Source organism: Struthio camelus, chromosome 5 (assembly GCF_040807025.1).
Source record: "Struthio camelus isolate bStrCam1 chromosome 5, bStrCam1.hap1, whole genome shotgun sequence".
NCBI classification, from domain to species: Eukaryota; Metazoa; Chordata; class Aves; order Struthioniformes; family Struthionidae; genus Struthio; species Struthio camelus.
Genome location: NC_090946.1, coordinates 59,359,252 through 59,376,394, shown reverse-complemented (window position 1 = coordinate 59,376,394; position 17,143 = coordinate 59,359,252). Strand labels below are relative to the sequence as shown.

Here is a 17,143-nt window from a genome sequence, read left to right as displayed (position 1 = left end):
AGACTAAGACAAGATGCTCCACAGTAAAAGGGACTCCCAGACTCATTTGCACATATACCATAATCAGTGGCAGCACACTAGTTTTGGGGTCTGTCCTGTGACACACCCTTGCAGAAAATAACACGTCCACCCTTAGCACAGCACTGGTTTGTCGCTATGATCTACTGCTACGACGCACAATTTGGGAACCCCTTGTCAAAAGGCAAAAGTCAGGACCATGACCACAGATGTTAGACTCCCAGTGCACTGGATTAAAGTGGGAAGAAAGCCACAGATACCAGCCCAGTTCAGATGCCTTGCCAGGAACTTGGAAAGAGAGTCTGTTAAAAATATATAATTAAAATAAATCAAAACTATAGACAGATGCCTATCTAGCAGTGAGCAAGAGGAGTAGGTGGGCAGTCCTTCATCCTCCTCACCTCACTCCAATGCACGACTGGGAGAAATTACACCCTCCCGTCCAGCCAGATCTTACTGCTCACGCTATCAACAAAACCTACTGTGACAGTGGTTCTAGAAGCTAGAAGTTGGGAGACTCAATAGCTTTGAGTCGCTGCAAAGAGCAACCACCAAACGACAAAGCCTATTGCCAACCACTTGCCAGTCCTGGATTTCAGCGCCTGAAGTTCATTCCGTGCCTCAAAAATAGACGAGCTGCTATATCCTTCAGTGACAATGATTTATTCTGTCTTTATTCCTCTCACTATGAAAGCCTCCTTCCAAGGACATGGTTATACTCAATATTCTTTAATAAACTTCAGATAACTTTATCCTGATACATTAATAAAATCTAAGCAAATCAATGATAAAAAACAACCCTGCACCCATCACCAGATAATGCCTGACACCTCTCTCAATGGAGGCTGCTAATTCCTCTGACTTCTGTGTAAGAAGTCAGTGAAGGTCAAATTCTCTGTTGGCACACCTCATCCGCGCAGGAGACACTGAGATCCTGTGGTGATGGACACCACCACAAGTCCTGAAGTACATAGCTGACAGGACCGACAACACAAACATGCATGAACACACACACACAAGGCGTATACACACGTACAATTTCTTGGCTATCTTTGCCATCTGCATGAGGCAGTGCAGCATCATATCACGGGTGCATGTATTCCACTTGGGAACATGTCAGGGGGCAGGCTGGGTGCTGAGCCGCAGCACATGAAGTAGTGGCCTAGGGGAGTGTGAGGAGAAAGCCTAATGTGTGAGTCTCACACCGTGTATGTGAGACTTGACACCTTCATGTGCACACACACACACACACATGCACTCTCCTAGATGTGCATGTGCAGGCAAGTATAACTCCCACCAGCAGAGCAAGCTTATCCCAAAACAGAGAGGCACTCACTCACATCCCTCGCCCAACAGCACTCTCAGGTGCATAGCACCCACAGTGCCCACAAGCACTCCCTGAAGTCTCCTGGATTATTGTGCTGCATTTCACACAGCTGCTTTAAAACTCCCACTGTAACAAGCAGGGCCCTGCCCTGCCTGTTCCCCTGCGTGTGGGCAGGGCAAAAGCAGGCCAAAAGGGGATGAGGGAAAAAAGGCATGAAAGGGGATGAGAGCAAGAAAAGCAGGGAGGGAATAATGGGATGAAAGAGAAAGGCAAAGACAGGAAGGGAGCCAGAGCAGCTGAGTAGTTTGTCACAGCACAGGGAGTTCAGCCCATTAGAAAGAAACAGCTTTATGCAGCTCTGATAATTGCCCTACACACTCTGCCTCCAGCAGTACAGAAAACTCACTGTCAGCAGTGAAGGGGAAGCTGTAGCCACGGTGGCCCAGCCTGCTCAGAGGTGTCGGGCTGGGTGCAGCTACCTGCCCTGGGCACAGGCGGGAAACTGTACCAGGGCCGGCTCCTTGCAGATGCACTCCACAACTCCCGTGCTGAGCAAGGGCCAGTGCGGGGCCTTGCTACGTCCCATGAACGCAGCAGGAGCCCAGGAGCGGCCCCAGGCTGCCACATGGCTCAAGGCAAAGCGCCAACAATCCTGGGGCTGTAACATGGTGCAGGGGATCAGCCAGCCCAAGTTGGAGGTGCTTGCACCAAAGCATCCACCCATCCCATGGGGATCACACAGAGGATTAGCTGGCAAATGACCCAAAGCAGGCAGCAAGATGGAAAACTTAAGTAGCTGAAAATGCAACTGCATGAAGGCACACTTGGCTGCAGGGTGCATCTTCATGCACGCCACTGCTGTGAAGGAGGCATGAGATGGCCCCTCACTCCTCTAGCATGAGGAAAGAGGAGATCTAAGCCCCTCAAACTTTCCCATCCTGTAGAGAACCCAGATTGCCCCATGGACACAGCAGTCCTCACCGAGAAAGAGGAGGGCACTTCTTACAGAGGGCTCCAGGGAACAAAAAAGAGCAAAAACCCCATGCACGGCACCCTACACAGTGCTTTCGTGACTGGCCTGGTGCACCTAAGAGTCCTGAGAGCTGGCTGCCTTGGCTGGCTGTCAGGACCAGGGATGCCAGCTGTTAGGGAGAAAATGATTGGAAACCCTGCAGATAACTAGCATCTTGTCTTAGAAGAGGGAAAGCTACCTTAGGACCTAAATTTCACAACAGCCCAATCTCCATTAGAGACAGAAGTAAAGTGAAAACATAGAGGGATTGTGAATGCAACTTCCAAGGTCTCTTACCAACCTGGTCAGGATGCTGGCAGAAAGTGTTCCTAACGCTATCTACTAATTGCCTGGATCTCCCCAAGCCAAGTCATGGTCCAGAGGTAGCACTTGTTTTCCTAATATATGACCTTTTCCTGACCATAGGCAAAGTAAGTGTCACACTCCTCCTACAGTGTCCAGTACTGTTGACCCACATGTTCCTGTCTTATGGCCAAGAAACTGCAGGGTAAATGGAAATCTCCCAGAATGGCTCAGAGCTTTTCTCCAAGAAATCTCACAAGATATTGCTCTTTGTTGCACAAGCAACATTGTGGACTCTCCTCATCAGGGAGAAGAGCTGAGAACAGCAGCTAGTTAGACACGGACCTGCTCATATGCAGCATGCCCATGAGCATGCTGCAGGGAAGAGGAAACACTTCACATAGTGGGGATTATCAAGAATAAGCCTCACTTGGGAATTACTTTGGGTTACAAACGCCTACCTATCTGCATATGTATATGGCTCCTTCTCCATTCCACATGGGCTTCTCTTTCTTTCTCTCCCCGACCCAGTTTCAGCAGGACACATTCTCCACTGGTCCACAGCACAGCTATCAGGCCCATGTGGTTTGCCAAAATCCTAGGTAGACTGGAATTAACTTTGATTATTAAAGTTGCTTCATAGGGGCCATAATAAAAGAAATAACTCTCAGGTGTGGAGAGCAGGCACCTGTGGGATGAAGCATGCGCTCAGCAAGTGGAGGGGCAAAGCGACATTTTTAAATTTACTCTTGATGTACAAGCAGATCTGGTTTCTCAAGTATTTTAAACGCTTTTGAAAGAGTCTTTGCTCACAGAGACCTTGGCAAAGAGCTGCTCTTCAGAGCATCAGACATCCAGGTGTCAGGATGCTGAGACCAGGGGCTGATGCTAATCTGGTCTTAAAAATAAAGGAGGTAATTTAGAACAAACTAAATACCAAAGATAAAATATACCGGTACAAACTTGAGTATCTTGGGACAGATTCCGTAAAAGGGCTCAGGAATGCCCCTACAGACAACAAGGTGAAGTGGTGAAAGCTATTCCTCAAATGAAAAGTCCTTCAGAAAAGTCATTCCAACCCTGAGGAGTGTACTCATAGCTGGCAAAACGTGAAATGAGGATTAGGAATGCAGAGAGAAAATTTGAAATGCCATTAGTCAAAGATATAACAAGCAAGTCACCAGAAATTTCCAGGGATGACTGCAGCCTCCACGAACACTGCAAACACAGATACCTTACAAAGGGCGTCAGGCTGGATTTCACCAGGGAGACAAGGCTAGAATGCACCCCAGTGCTGCCGAGCACCCTTGCACAGGGGAGTGGGAGCAGCTCCGCGCCACCCAGCTGACTGCTCACCTTACACCTGCGCCCAACCTGCACATGAGAAAGAAAACATCTGCTAAAGCCGCAGGTGATTTCCTGCATGGGGCAGGATGCTGAGGTGAAGCCTACCCTAGGCCTGCTCCTCACTCATGGCTACGAAAGGGAAACGCTCTCCAAGATGATATCTCAAAAACGGTGTCCTCAGAAACAACCTTGAAGACTTCATCATATAAAATCTACAGATGAATTAAAAAAGCAGCTGAGATACTAATAATTAAAATAAAAAAGGGATTGTGCATTAAAACTGTTAGCTCTCAGCCAACTGAAGAGGAACAAATGCCCTGTTTTTAAAAAAAGTCCCAAATAATCTGGGAAATTATAGTCCTGTTAGCTTTTATTCTGTATCAACTAAATTATTTGAGACAATAATTACAGAGAATACTAAAATCATCTAGCTAAATGTGATATGACTGAAAAAAAGCCAATAGGGATTTTGAGAGGAAAAAAATCATTCTTCTCTAGTCCACTAAAATTCTCTGAGCATGTTAATGCAAGAGTCAATAAAAGAGAAAGGGGAAAGATTTATTGGGATTTTCAAGTGGCTTTCAATAAATTCCCTCACAAAAAGTGAAAAGAAAACTCAGTCATTATTGGACAAGATGCAAGGACATTCTTTCAAATTATATGTTCATTTTATCCCATTCTCCACCCAAAATTTCCTCTTTGTAAAATGAAGCCCAGCACTACAGACTGCAGCAATGGTGGTGATCTCCAGTTAGGACAAGACTGCAGTATTTAGTAACGTTTTTACCACAGCTTCATTTCCACATGCTCTGAGCAGGTTTAGACAGGGTGATACCGTAGGAGCTGTCCACATTAGCACCTGCAATGTCATTATTTCCAGTAAGTCTGAACTAGTACTAGAAACATTGAGAAATGTGATGAAAAGAGAAAGAGGTATAGGTAGCACCCACAGGGCAGAAGGAGCTCTGTAAGATAAATGGGTTGCCCTGCCTCACTGTCGAAAGTTAACAGCAGAGGGACCCATTACACCCATTCTGATACCAAGGTTTAATTTCCCCGCTAGTGATCTGGCAAAGGAGAGAACAGCACAATGACAAAAATTCCAGGAGATGCAACAGAAATTACTCACCACTATGGAAAAATAAGCCCTGCCAAGCCCCTACCAAAGACAGAGAAACAATCAATAGACTGGCAGATCACCCTGAGCATAACTGGCCTCAAGGTTACACACGTCGGAAGGAACAATTTGTCCTGCCCGCACACACTGATGGGCTCTAAATTAACTGCAACCACCCAACATGAGCATCATGTTGCTGTGCACTGCTCAGTGAAGGCACCTGCTCAATGCAAAATGGGGGTCAAAAAACCCAAACAAGCTGTTTGACTGTGTTAAGAAAGCGAGAGAGAACAATGTTAAAAGATCAGATCATAACATCAAAATATCCATATCAAAATGCCATTGTATAAATTGACAGCACAACTTCACCTTGGATACTGTGTTTGGTTCTGGACATCCCATCACAAAAAAAGAAGAAATTAAAAAAAAGTCCAGAGAGGGTCAGGAAAAAAATGATTGTGGACTTGAAAAGAACCCACGAGAACGAGAGATTTGAAAAGTTAGACGACTGTTTAGATTAGAGAGAGTTGATGCATAAGAGGGAGTTGTATGAAACTATAAAAAAGCAAATCTCCCATCACTATTCCCAGCTCTCACAAAACAGTAAATAATAGGGCATTCCACAAAGCAATAATTTTTTAACTTTTTTTTTCACATCCCATTTTACACAGTTCAGCATTAACCAGCGGCACTCACTGTCAGAGGATATAAAAGCCAAGAGCTTAATGGTATTCAGAAAGACTTTAGACATTTATGATAAAACTACCATACCTGATTTTACATGGAGCTTTTCATCTCTAAAAGTGCCTTTATCCAGCTTTCTACAAAACTCAGTATTGCTATCCCCCATTTTACAGACTCCTAAGAACATTACATGTAATAAAATGTCTAAAGGGCTTGCTCAAGACATCAGGACAAAAATTACCCTATTGATTGGCCACAGAGAGAGACAGACTGTAGGCAGGGTGTGCTGATGTTCCCACCATCATTAAAATCTCTAAAGAAACTATTTGGTGCTCCCAGCTTCTATACTGCAGATTAAATCACTCACAAGAAATACAGTCAAGGGAGATATTTCCCTGCATCAAACTGGCAGAGACTACCGGGGGTCTAGCCTTCTGCTGCTTCCAAGGATCTTCTTTATTTACTAAATTCCCTGACATTGCAAGAACTTGGGACATCGGTGACGACTGTGTGCTCCTCCTTCCTTCCTCTGGCGTGTCAGAGTTGCAGCTCTTTTATCTCAAGGCTTTAGAATGCTGGGAAACACCTTGTGGCACAGCATGCGTGGCGGCATCCCAGCCAGAAATCCTGCCAGGTGTCCAGCAGGAGACAGCTATTCCATAGGTGCCCCCAGTAACCAGAGATTGGACTGGAATAGCGAGGCTGCCCCTTGAACTCCAGTGTTCCAGTACAGAGAGTGGGAAGAGAGGATGCCATCGCACCTCTGCGGTAGGTATCCCCAAAACACAGCAAGTGGGTGAGGGAGAAAAGACATGTCAGAGATGATAGGAAAGGAATCTGGCCACAGGCCTTTTCTCTTCCACACTTGAGGATGGCAGGGCTGCACACACCTGACTGGTAAAACTACAGTGCCGCTTCAGATGACCCACGACAGTACAAACTGGAGAGCAATGAAAGGAAATGCACCTCAATTGAACGCAGACACTGAAATCAGGTGCCATGCCAAAGATCTGTAAAGGTGTTTAGAGAGGATATAGCTGCTGGTGAACTGAATAGGGTACTGGGGTGCTTTAAAAATAGCAATAGAAAACCTAGAACCCATTACAATGACAGTGTAGTTGCATCCAAAGAGCTGTTTTCTCCTCTTTCAACAAGTCTGAATAAGCATATAGTTAATATAAACTGCTAGAGCCTTCACTAACACTATTAGCCTGGTGATGAAAGTGACTGACAGCAGGGATGCTGCAGGGAAACACACAGCTGTAATGGAATTCTTACTGCCTCCTTTTTATACTGTCTTTCCCGCTTACCTTTTACAAAAGCTCATTCCAATGCCCACCAGACATTTCCCATTCAAATGCTCCCCGACACTAAAATTAACTGATTGTACTGCTGATCACAGGCTAAGCACACATCTTTGGAATGAGAATAACTCCTGGTGCAATGTACTCCACAATCTAATAATTCATTATTTGTGTAACTTAAGCATAACTTTCCTGAAGATTGTCTCCTCTATGGATCTCTGCCTGCCCATATCAAACCATGGCATTCCATATGTTCCCACTTTGGCAGGTACACTCTATCACCTTTTCAGACCTATACATTTTAGCTAGCTCCCCTCAGGGAAAACCCCAAGTAAAAAGGCATCCTCCTAATTCTCAGGAAACTAGTTTTGACTGCCTTAGCTCCAAAAAGCTCACCAGAAACCCTCCAGGAATTCTGGCACAACAGTCTGTAGCCAGTGCGACCATCAGGAAGCATGAGGGGGATCTTTATAGCTTGCAAAGGATGGAGGACAGGCCTGACCCCTTAGGCTAAAGTGACAGTTTCTCAGCATCTCCATTTTACCAATAAGGGAACAAGGAGTCACCACAATTAGACCATGACGGCCGGTAAACTACATACAAATGAAAGGATATAGTTCTTTGGACAGCCCACAGTCAATCTGTGTCACACAGCCAAAATCTGGTGTTGGTGCTGGGGCCTTGTACTGCCAGCACTAGAAGCAGCTGCAATTAAAGCAACCACCTATACACCTAAGCCAGCCCACTTCACACTGTAAAGATGTGCAAGCTCACACCCTTTGAGCCATCAGTACTCTGAATTTCCGTGCAAAAGCATACACTGACACTGACCTCTCAACTGCAGTAGACATACTCCCGTGCTCATCACAGTAATGCCCAGATTCACAACACGGCGGTTCTTTTAACAATGAGAACTGCTGACTAAGGGGAGGCCTAGCAACAAACTTGCAGCCTGAGATGCCACTTCATTTGGGAAACATTTAGGCCGGGCTGAGGTCCATCTCTTCAGCCAGTCACTTCCCAAACTGCACTGGAGAGGAGGAAGCAACATCGCTTGACCAGCGCATAGAGCACCAGCAGTCACCTTGCTGAACTCTGCCTTTGCTGGCTGGTGCATGCACAACCAGTGCCGATAGTCTGCTCATGCTCCATTTTCATTCTGCTTCAAGCTCGGTCATTTGTGCTCTGATTATCTCTCATTACCGACGACCTTGCTGTAATGAGTTTTAATCTGCCTCATATTAATTAGAAACATTTTCATTAGCCAGCTCAATTTTAGGTAAATAGCTAATAGAAGTAACTGAGCTGCAATTAGTTATCTGTGGGGCAGTTCGGGAGGAAAATCAGAAGAAGGGAACAGCTGTTTCCCCTCTGAACACCTCTGAGATATAATGCTGTATTCTGTCTAGGTCTCCGTAGCAGGGAGAACAAGGGGCAACGGGAAGAGAGATAAGGGGAAAACAACATGCTGAAATAACTAGGATGTAGCACTTCTATGGCTACGGCATTACCCACCTACTTTCTTCCACTAACTGTTCCAGATCTAACTGCTGAATGTGGGAATCTGAGAGTCAAGCTGAGTCCTTCACACCTACAGACACCCTCTCCAGTGAGCAAGGTTCTGCTGTGCTAAAAAGGAGATGAATTTGGTGCTGCGGACAGCACACTCCTCGTTCTTGGGGATTTGATAGTAGGACGTGCCCAGAAAATCAGGCTTCTCCTATAAGAAATAAGACCTTCCTTAGCCCCAGAAGTGGGGTCCCTTCTAGTCTGAATAACCTAACTAGCAAGGTATTTCACTGTGAGATGTCGACTGATTTTCAGTAGGTAGGTACAGGCACTCAGTACCATGCCATAGGATTATTAAATAAGATTATTTAATACTTCTACAGCAAGTTTCACATACAGCTCTGAAAGCACTTCACAAAGGCAAACCCTCATTCTTTTTTGACCAGGAAAATGAACTGCAAAAGGGAGAAAGGATTTGGCTGGGTCCCCCCAAGGCACAGTAATGGCAGTACTGGGAATAAAAATCAAAGCCTCTGATTTTTTTTCTCTTCACTAGATTGCCCTACCTGACATACATCCAAAGCAAAAACTCAAGCATAAGTGAACAATAAAAGACCATCTCTTACTGGTCAGGATCATCTTAGAGACATTTTTCGCTTCTAGCATCTGTGACTGTTTCAAATGTCCTTTGTTTTACAGTTGGAGATATCTGATGATTTACTATAAATACACACTGAAGTACCAGTGGCAGGTATTGCCTCACTACAGATATTAAGTCAAGCTCTGGAAGGTAAGAAGGGAAGACAACTTTAAAACAGTACTATGTCCTAACGCTTCTTGGCATTAGTCTGGGAAACTTATATGCAAAAGCTCGAGCTAGTTCATGGGAACCTGGGAGATCAACGATGCAAAATAAAGGCTAGTTTCCACTCCATATTATAAATCAGACCTGTTATATCTCACGCATGAAGAGCAGGACTCACACACAGCTCCTTCCGATCACCGTCATGGCTGCATCTCTTGTATTTGCAATGCTGAGATAACCCAATTACTGCTCACTGATCCTTTGTGCTGCACTTAGCTGTTCTGCCAGAGTTATGATCCATCCACTGAGGGTGTCTGACACACTGCTGGGCGCTCAGGCCCAGAGAGGAGCTGTAGGGCTGAGCGGGCACTGTGCCACATGCCAGGGCTCTGCCAGCAGGCTGTCTCCAGGCTCGCTCCTACGTCTACCCCCCCAAACAACCTTACCTACAGGCATGCATCCCACCAGAAGCCATGTGCCATGCAATTGCCCTGTTATATGACCGCACCTGCTGGGACCCATACATTGATTGAGAAAAAGGTAGGGAGATCTGGTCAGGGTAAAAGCAAAGAAGTCACAGCCACTGAGAGTCCAACGGTTTTGTTCAATTTTATAACCCATGCGGCTATTTTAAACACAGGAATGTGGGAAATCTGTGCAGCTCAGTCCTGCTCCCTTATCTACTGCCTGTTGAGGACACTGGGAATACCAGGATCTGAGGGCCCCACAACGCAAAGTGCTGGCACCACTGTTCCCCAGGCTAAGTTCCTGTGATGGCAGAATTTGCCTTTTTACCAGCTTCTCAGCTAATTCCATTCAGTTTCTTTTCTTCTTGGAAAGGAAAAGGAAGTGCTGAGCTGTGTCCAGGACATAGCACGAAGGTGCAGTCCATTCTCTCTTAAAGCTGTTTTCAGCCCTGAGGGAAGCCCCCTCAGGAAGAAGATAATACCTGTGACTGCACAACAGGTCCTTCACATCATCATTTTGGGACCAGGCACACTGATGTAAATGGTACTTACATATGAAGATGGGATAAGATCAGATTTGCATGAGAAGGAAGGACCAGACCTGTTTATATTTGTACACACAAACCTAGAGGCCTGTGATGTCGCAACTACTTGCAGAACGGGCAGGCTCCCAAAACTGCCCTCAGTGCCCTGTTGTCCTGGTACAGCTGAGACAGACATCTGTCCTGTACTTTGTTGCAGAGCTTCCATGGAGGATAGGAAGTCACTCAGCAGCAAGCTGCAGAAGACACAGAGACATTTACGGAAGCCGCAGTGAAGTTGGACATGTGTCTCGATTCACTGATCACAGTGCCTGCAGTTCCTGTTACAAGGCAGGTGAAATGATAATAAATTTGATACAGCATCTCTCAAAATCTTGCTAATAAAATTAATTCAGCTCAGCTTGGATCAGACCATGTTAGACTGGAGCAAAAACAAGCTGAGGTTTTGCAAGGACACCATCTTAAATGGCCTTGTGTTTAGCTACAGCGGAGGGTCCCAGCCATCACTGCTATTAAGCCCTGTTCTATTTGCTGTCTTCATTCACTACAAGGAAGGAGTTCAACTGAGATGTGTTACATTCAGAGGTGCTCCCAGAACAAGAGCTTCTGCCACACCCTACAGAAACTATAGACTAAAGACTTAACAGCAAAAGATAATTTTGTGCAGCAAAAATAACATGAAGAGAAAACACTCCCTGCACAGCTACATCCATGTAAGGAGACTCTGGGAAGGCAGTAGCATGGGAAGGGAGGGCTGGTCCTGCACCATGGGGATGACGGGAGGAAGAGCTCAAACAAGCCCACAGTAGGAACTGGCTGCCACTGAAACTCATATAGTTATTGGCTATGCACAGGCAGGCTTCACATAAGGCAGAGAAGTGTAGAGATGCTCCCTACACTAAAAAAGTCCTAAGTCCTAGATGGAGTGGAGGGAGCAAAATAAACAAGGAAGGGAACACCAGGAGCCACTGCCAGAGTGAGATAAAGTGAGGAAGAGTTTCATGATTCACCTTCAATAAAAAAAACCACATGATGCCAAGAGGGATGACTCAGTAACACTTTCCAGCTTCTCAAGAGGACAGACACTGTAAAGGGGAAGGGAAATACAGGGTGTTACAGGGTTAGCAAAGAGGGAAATGAGACGAGGTGAAGATCAAGGAAATCTTTTCAGTGCTGAATATTCCTGGCCTTCAAAGCAAAGTGAAGGAGCTCAGCAGCAGAGATGAAGATGTACATATGCCTGGAAGTCTCTTTCCTTAGTCTCCATATCCCATCCTGCAATACATGGAGCTGGAAGAGCCATAGAGTTCACAGCAACCACCAATAGAAAGAAGATACACTGAAAGATACACTGAGAGAGAGGTGAAGTTTATTGGGATGGGTGTCCCAAGCACAGAAGGAAAGATAGAGAAAGCTCAGCTGAGTCTCATCTAATTCAGCAGCTGAGGGTCAAGACAGGATTGCTTCACGCAGTCTGCTCTCCTACGTAGGCGTGCAGGGAAGAAAGAAGCGCAGAGGCAGGCACTGCTGCTGGAGGGGAGAAATGGTCACATCCACTTTGTCAACACCAAAGAATGTGGGCTGATGTTTTTCTCTTCACAACAGTCAAATCCCACCCCACCAGCTGCACGTCACAGCTGACCTCCAGTCAGGACCCATCTGAGTCAACATCAGGCGATTAAGCCCTGCGACAGCAGCTTCTCCTCTTCATACACATGTAACTTCTCTCCTGGCAGCTCACTCCAGTGGCCAGGAGAGCACAGCAAAAAGGCTCCCTCCGTTATAACCACAAAGATGGTCTCCAGCATTCAGCATGGTCACAGCACCCAGAGAGAAGAATTTCCAATGCAATCTCTCTGGAGATCTCAGTTAAATATCCCCTTACCAAACTGACAGAGGCAGATTCCTATCCCCTCCTTTAATCCGAGAAGCTCTGACCTTCAAAGTACAGCCCTCTTCCCATAGGAACAGGATGCCTGGAGAGGAGAGAGACAGCAACACAAGAAAAACCTAGAAGTGATTAAATCAGATTGACTAGGAAGTCAGGAAAGATAACAACCATGGGATTACCCTGTCAGTTCCACAAAACTACAGTGACTGTCATAGCACTAGGTCCAGTAGTAAGACAGTGGCAGTGTTACCGGTGCCAGTAAGTCATTGTCACGGGTAAAGTGCAATTCTACTTTAAAAAGTGCCTATATTAAAAAAAAAAAAAAAAAAAAAAAAAGGGTCCCCTTGTTAGTCAGCAGCTCCAATCCCTTCTGGGTATCAGAGTCAGAAGTGCTGACTTTAGTGAAAAAAAATGTATATAAGTTATTCCAGCTTTTTCCTCTGGTTAACATGCACAGCTGAGCACTCAGAAAAGAAGCTGGAGTCTATTAGCATTCCAGCAATGACACTGCTATGGGAGACTGAGCTGGTGTCTCTTCTGATTCACATACACTTGTTAAACTGCAATTAGAAGGTCAGATCCTTCTTCTCAGCCACTCCTTTGCTTTCAGGCTGAAAACAATAGGTTTGTGCAGGTGTTAATGGAGGCAGAATCTGGAAACAATGGGCTTATGTGGGTGCCACTGAAGGTGGCATTTGGTCTGCTGAATCTTTATGACTGCTGCTGGGAACACAAGCATCAGAGAGAACCTACATTGGCTTTCAAGCTGCCAGTTAAAAATAGCAGAGATGGAAGTTAAAAAAAAAAAAAATTAAAATTTAAGAATATTTGACATGGCATCACACTGAGATGAATAAAATGACATCCCAGGTGAGGCTGCATGTTCATTAGTCACCATCCAGAGCACATTACTTTGCTCCCACAATAGGCGGAAGGAATTACCCCCAACACTACTAAAGGTAATTGCCTTTATCACAGATGGTATCACAATGAACTATACTGCATGCATTTTCCCTGCACTTGGCTGTGGCTCACCCAGGCTGTGAAGGGAATGAAATTGAGATCATCTGTATATACACTTAAATATTCAACACTTTGCCCTTTCCATCACCAGCTGCTGAGTTTTCCCAGTCATCTAAGAGATGAATGAGGATCCACGAGGCAGGGATGCTGCATTTGTAAATGTCAAACATATTATAAGAAAATAGGGTAAAATAGTCAGTAAAGCCACTGGATGTCTTGTCTTATTCTAATTTCAAGAAAACAGAAAGTCCCTCCACCTGCAGACTCATTGCCAGCTTTTACTTATAAGGAATAGGGTGCAACATGAAATATTACCATTGCATGGGGAGCTGGGCACACAGCCAACAAGAAAAGGCACAGAAAGCCTCCATCTCCAGGTCACCTATCCCAACCAGGATCAAAGGACTGGTAAACACTGCCTTTAACAGTGGTTCAGCATAGGACATTATTAAAAGGATCTCTGCTCCATTGCCTGTGGAAGAATACCCCCAACCCTTTTCCTCCACCCTCCCAGAGAAGCCACTACATATAGCAGAAAATGCGCTTTATCAGGTGAAGATCAGGGATGGATCTTTTTTTGCTATAAGAGATGCTGATTGCTACTCATCATCTGTACAAGTACCCCAAGAGGCAGGGTAAAAAAAGCTTGTTCTATCACTACTCAGCTACAGCTGAGTAGAGAAAACTTTCTGTAGAGAAAACTGCCGACCTGGCAGTGCTGGCCACAGTTTAAAAAACAAAACTAAGAATCCATCTAAGAATCTAGAGTTTTTGATTTGACTCTCACCTGACCAAAGATCAAAGTTTCTTTGTCAAAACGGAGGGAATCTGGTGTAAGAAGGTAACGCTGGACAAGAAAAACACCAAAGATGATACTGCAGTGAAGACAACAGGCAAGAGACAATCTTCATCAATGGACTAGATCAAAGATAGCCGATTCCTAATGTTGGCTAGAAGGTAAATGGCAAGCTCAAGAAAAAAGGCCTAACACAAAGATAATCAGCACAAAAGCTGAAAGAAAAATAATGCTCCCAGGGATAAACTGACAAAGATCCTCCAGAGAATCAGACCTTGCTGGCAAAATACAACACTGTAGATAGTCCCAAAGACAAAATTTGCATGCCAGAAAGGACCATAGAGAATTAGCAGTATACCAGATCGGTGTGAAGCAAAGGAATGAGAAGAAATCACATGCTTGTAGTCTAAAAGTAATACCATCTATGGCTTCTGGCTTCATGTATTCAATATTGAAGCATTTACATATCCCACAGAGACACACAGAGATCCCATGAAGAAGGATGAAGTCACAGTGAAACAGGGACTTAACTGAAGCAGGCAGAGGAAGACGGAAAATGGGATAAATACAGGCTTGGTCTGATCTCTAGAAAAGAATGGAACTTTACTGCTCTCTCAGTAAGGAGTCCATGGCATGAGGGGCTGTGCCTTGATTACCCTTGAGGATTTGTTCCTTTCCAGGGCAGGGATGGAGCACTGTACACACAAGCACATGGCCACAGGCAATAAAAAGAGCAGACAACAGAGCGGCTGCTGCTCCCATCTAGAGAGATCCCTTGCTAGTCACTGCTAACTGATGACTCAAATGAGACTTATATCTCAATCTTCTCTTCTCCAGGCTGAACAGGCCCAGCTCTTGCAGTCTTTCTTCAGAGGAGAGGTGCTCCAGTCCCCTCATCATCTTTGTAGCCCTCCGCTGGACTCTCTCCAGGAGTGCCATGTCTCTCTTGTACTAGGGAGCCCAGCACTGGACACAGGACTCCAGGTGAGGCCTCCCCAGGGCTGAGGAGAGGGGCAGGATCACCTCCCTCCACCTGCTGGCAACACTCTGCCTCATGCACCCCAGGAGACCATTGGCCTTCTTGGCCACAAGGGCACACTGCTGGCTCATGCTTAACTTGTTGTCCACCAGCACTCCCAGGTCCTTCTCGGCAGAGCTACTTTCCAGCGAGTCAACCCCCAGCCTGTACTGGTGCATGGGATTATTCCTGCCTAGGTGCAGGACCTTGCACTTGCCTTGGTTGAACTTCAGGAGGTTCCTCTCCGCCCACCTCTCCAGCCTGTCCAGCTCCCTCGGAATGGCAGCACAGTCTTCTGGTGTGTCAGCCTCTCCCCCCAGTTTAGTATCATCAGCAAACTTGCTGAGGGTGCACTCTGTCTCTTCCTCCAGGTCATTGATGAATATATTGAACAAAACTGGACCCAGGACTGACCCCTGGGGGACACCGCTAGCTACAGGCCTCCAACTTGACTCTGCGCCATTCACCACAACCCTCGGAGCTCGGCCATCCAGCCAGTTCTCAATCCACCTCACTGTCCACTCATCTAGCCCACACTTCCTGAGCTTACCTAGGAGGATGTGATGGGAGACATCAGAGAAGACAAAGATGAGAACCTAAACAGGCCTCCTCCAGGAGACCTCTAAAGACTACTTTATGCCTGTTCTGGAGCCTAAAATAGGTTCCTCTTTAATCGTGTGCTCGTCATCACTTGAGATTCACTGGCACCCCATAGTAGTCAATCACCTGTGAGATACATATGTAATTGCTTCTTTGAAACTACAGTTACCAACTCTATACAAACTGCTGTCCTGACTGCACAGAAGTTGAGTGAGCTTCTAAACGCTACCATGAGCAATTCAGATATTTCAAATTTCTACTGTCTAAGACTTTGACAGAACATGTCAGCCACAGGGAGGCATAGTGCCTCAACACCTCTACCAGAGGAAGGCAGCTGTCTTTGGGCCGTATCTCAACAGCCCCCAGAGAAATAATTTGGGTGGAAACTCTGCGACTTCCAGAGGGACACAAGCAAGCAGAACATCATCAGCCATTTGGAACTTAACCGGCACACCAGACTGGGTACCCCCAACTGGATACCCCTATTGGCCATAAAGCAAATCAGATCCTGACTTATGCCTTCTCCTAAAACCCATCAAATCCAAAGTTCAGCATTCCTCACTCCCACACCTTCATGACACTGCTCAATCATGACACAGACAGAAGACATTGGCCCAACACCAACTCTCAGCTGCAGAACCATGAAGACCTCCCCTCCATATGGCAATACCCAGACCCAAGCTCATTTTGGCACCTGATACTAGGAAAGCAAAAGCTCAATAAAAGCAAGTCTGGAAACCTTCTCTATGCTCTATTCCTAGTTTTGCGAATCCCCGCCATCTTCAATAAAATATGTGTTGGCTTACAGAGAAACACGTGTTTCTAGCAGTTACCTAGGAGCTGTTAGATTTTACTGCTCATTTATCTGAAAGAAGGGAAAGAAATCTCCTCCGTTGGCTTATCAATCTGTCATAACGAGAGTCTTCATAATTAATTTGTCCCTAACAGTTGCTTTGCAATGGTAGCAAGAGAATATTTCAGGAACGGCAATTACCTCCGGTGTCAAAATGATGAGGAAAACAAATGTTCAGCCATCAACAAAATGCAGTGCCTTTTCCACTCCCTCCTGATGGTGGGTGACAGCACTGCACATCGGAACTACAGTGCGGTTAATTACTAGGCATGTTGCAATTGAGAATTCATTTCCCATCTTGAGATGAAATATGCTGAGCGATGCAGGTGGAAGGGGCAGCATCTGCCACTGCGGTGGGGGTTGTGGTGGGGGGGAGAGTGCTCTTATCTAGACATTGCTTCTTCCTCAATTAACTGCATATATGTCCAACAATTACAAGCAGTGAACACGTTTTTTACATATTTAAAGGAACTTGCTTTCAATAGTTGCAAGTATGTCCCACAATTTCAATGATTTTCTTAAATAAA

The 17,143-nt window shown here is 45.6% G+C and overlaps 1 protein-coding gene across 13 annotated transcripts in view; it reads right to left on the bottom strand.

Annotated features, from left to right (window-relative positions):
• Window positions 1–17,143, bottom strand: part of ADCK1 (aarF domain containing kinase 1) — a 94,721-nt gene that overhangs the window by 50,651 nt on the left and 26,927 nt on the right. The gene's annotated exons all lie outside the window — the stretch shown is intronic.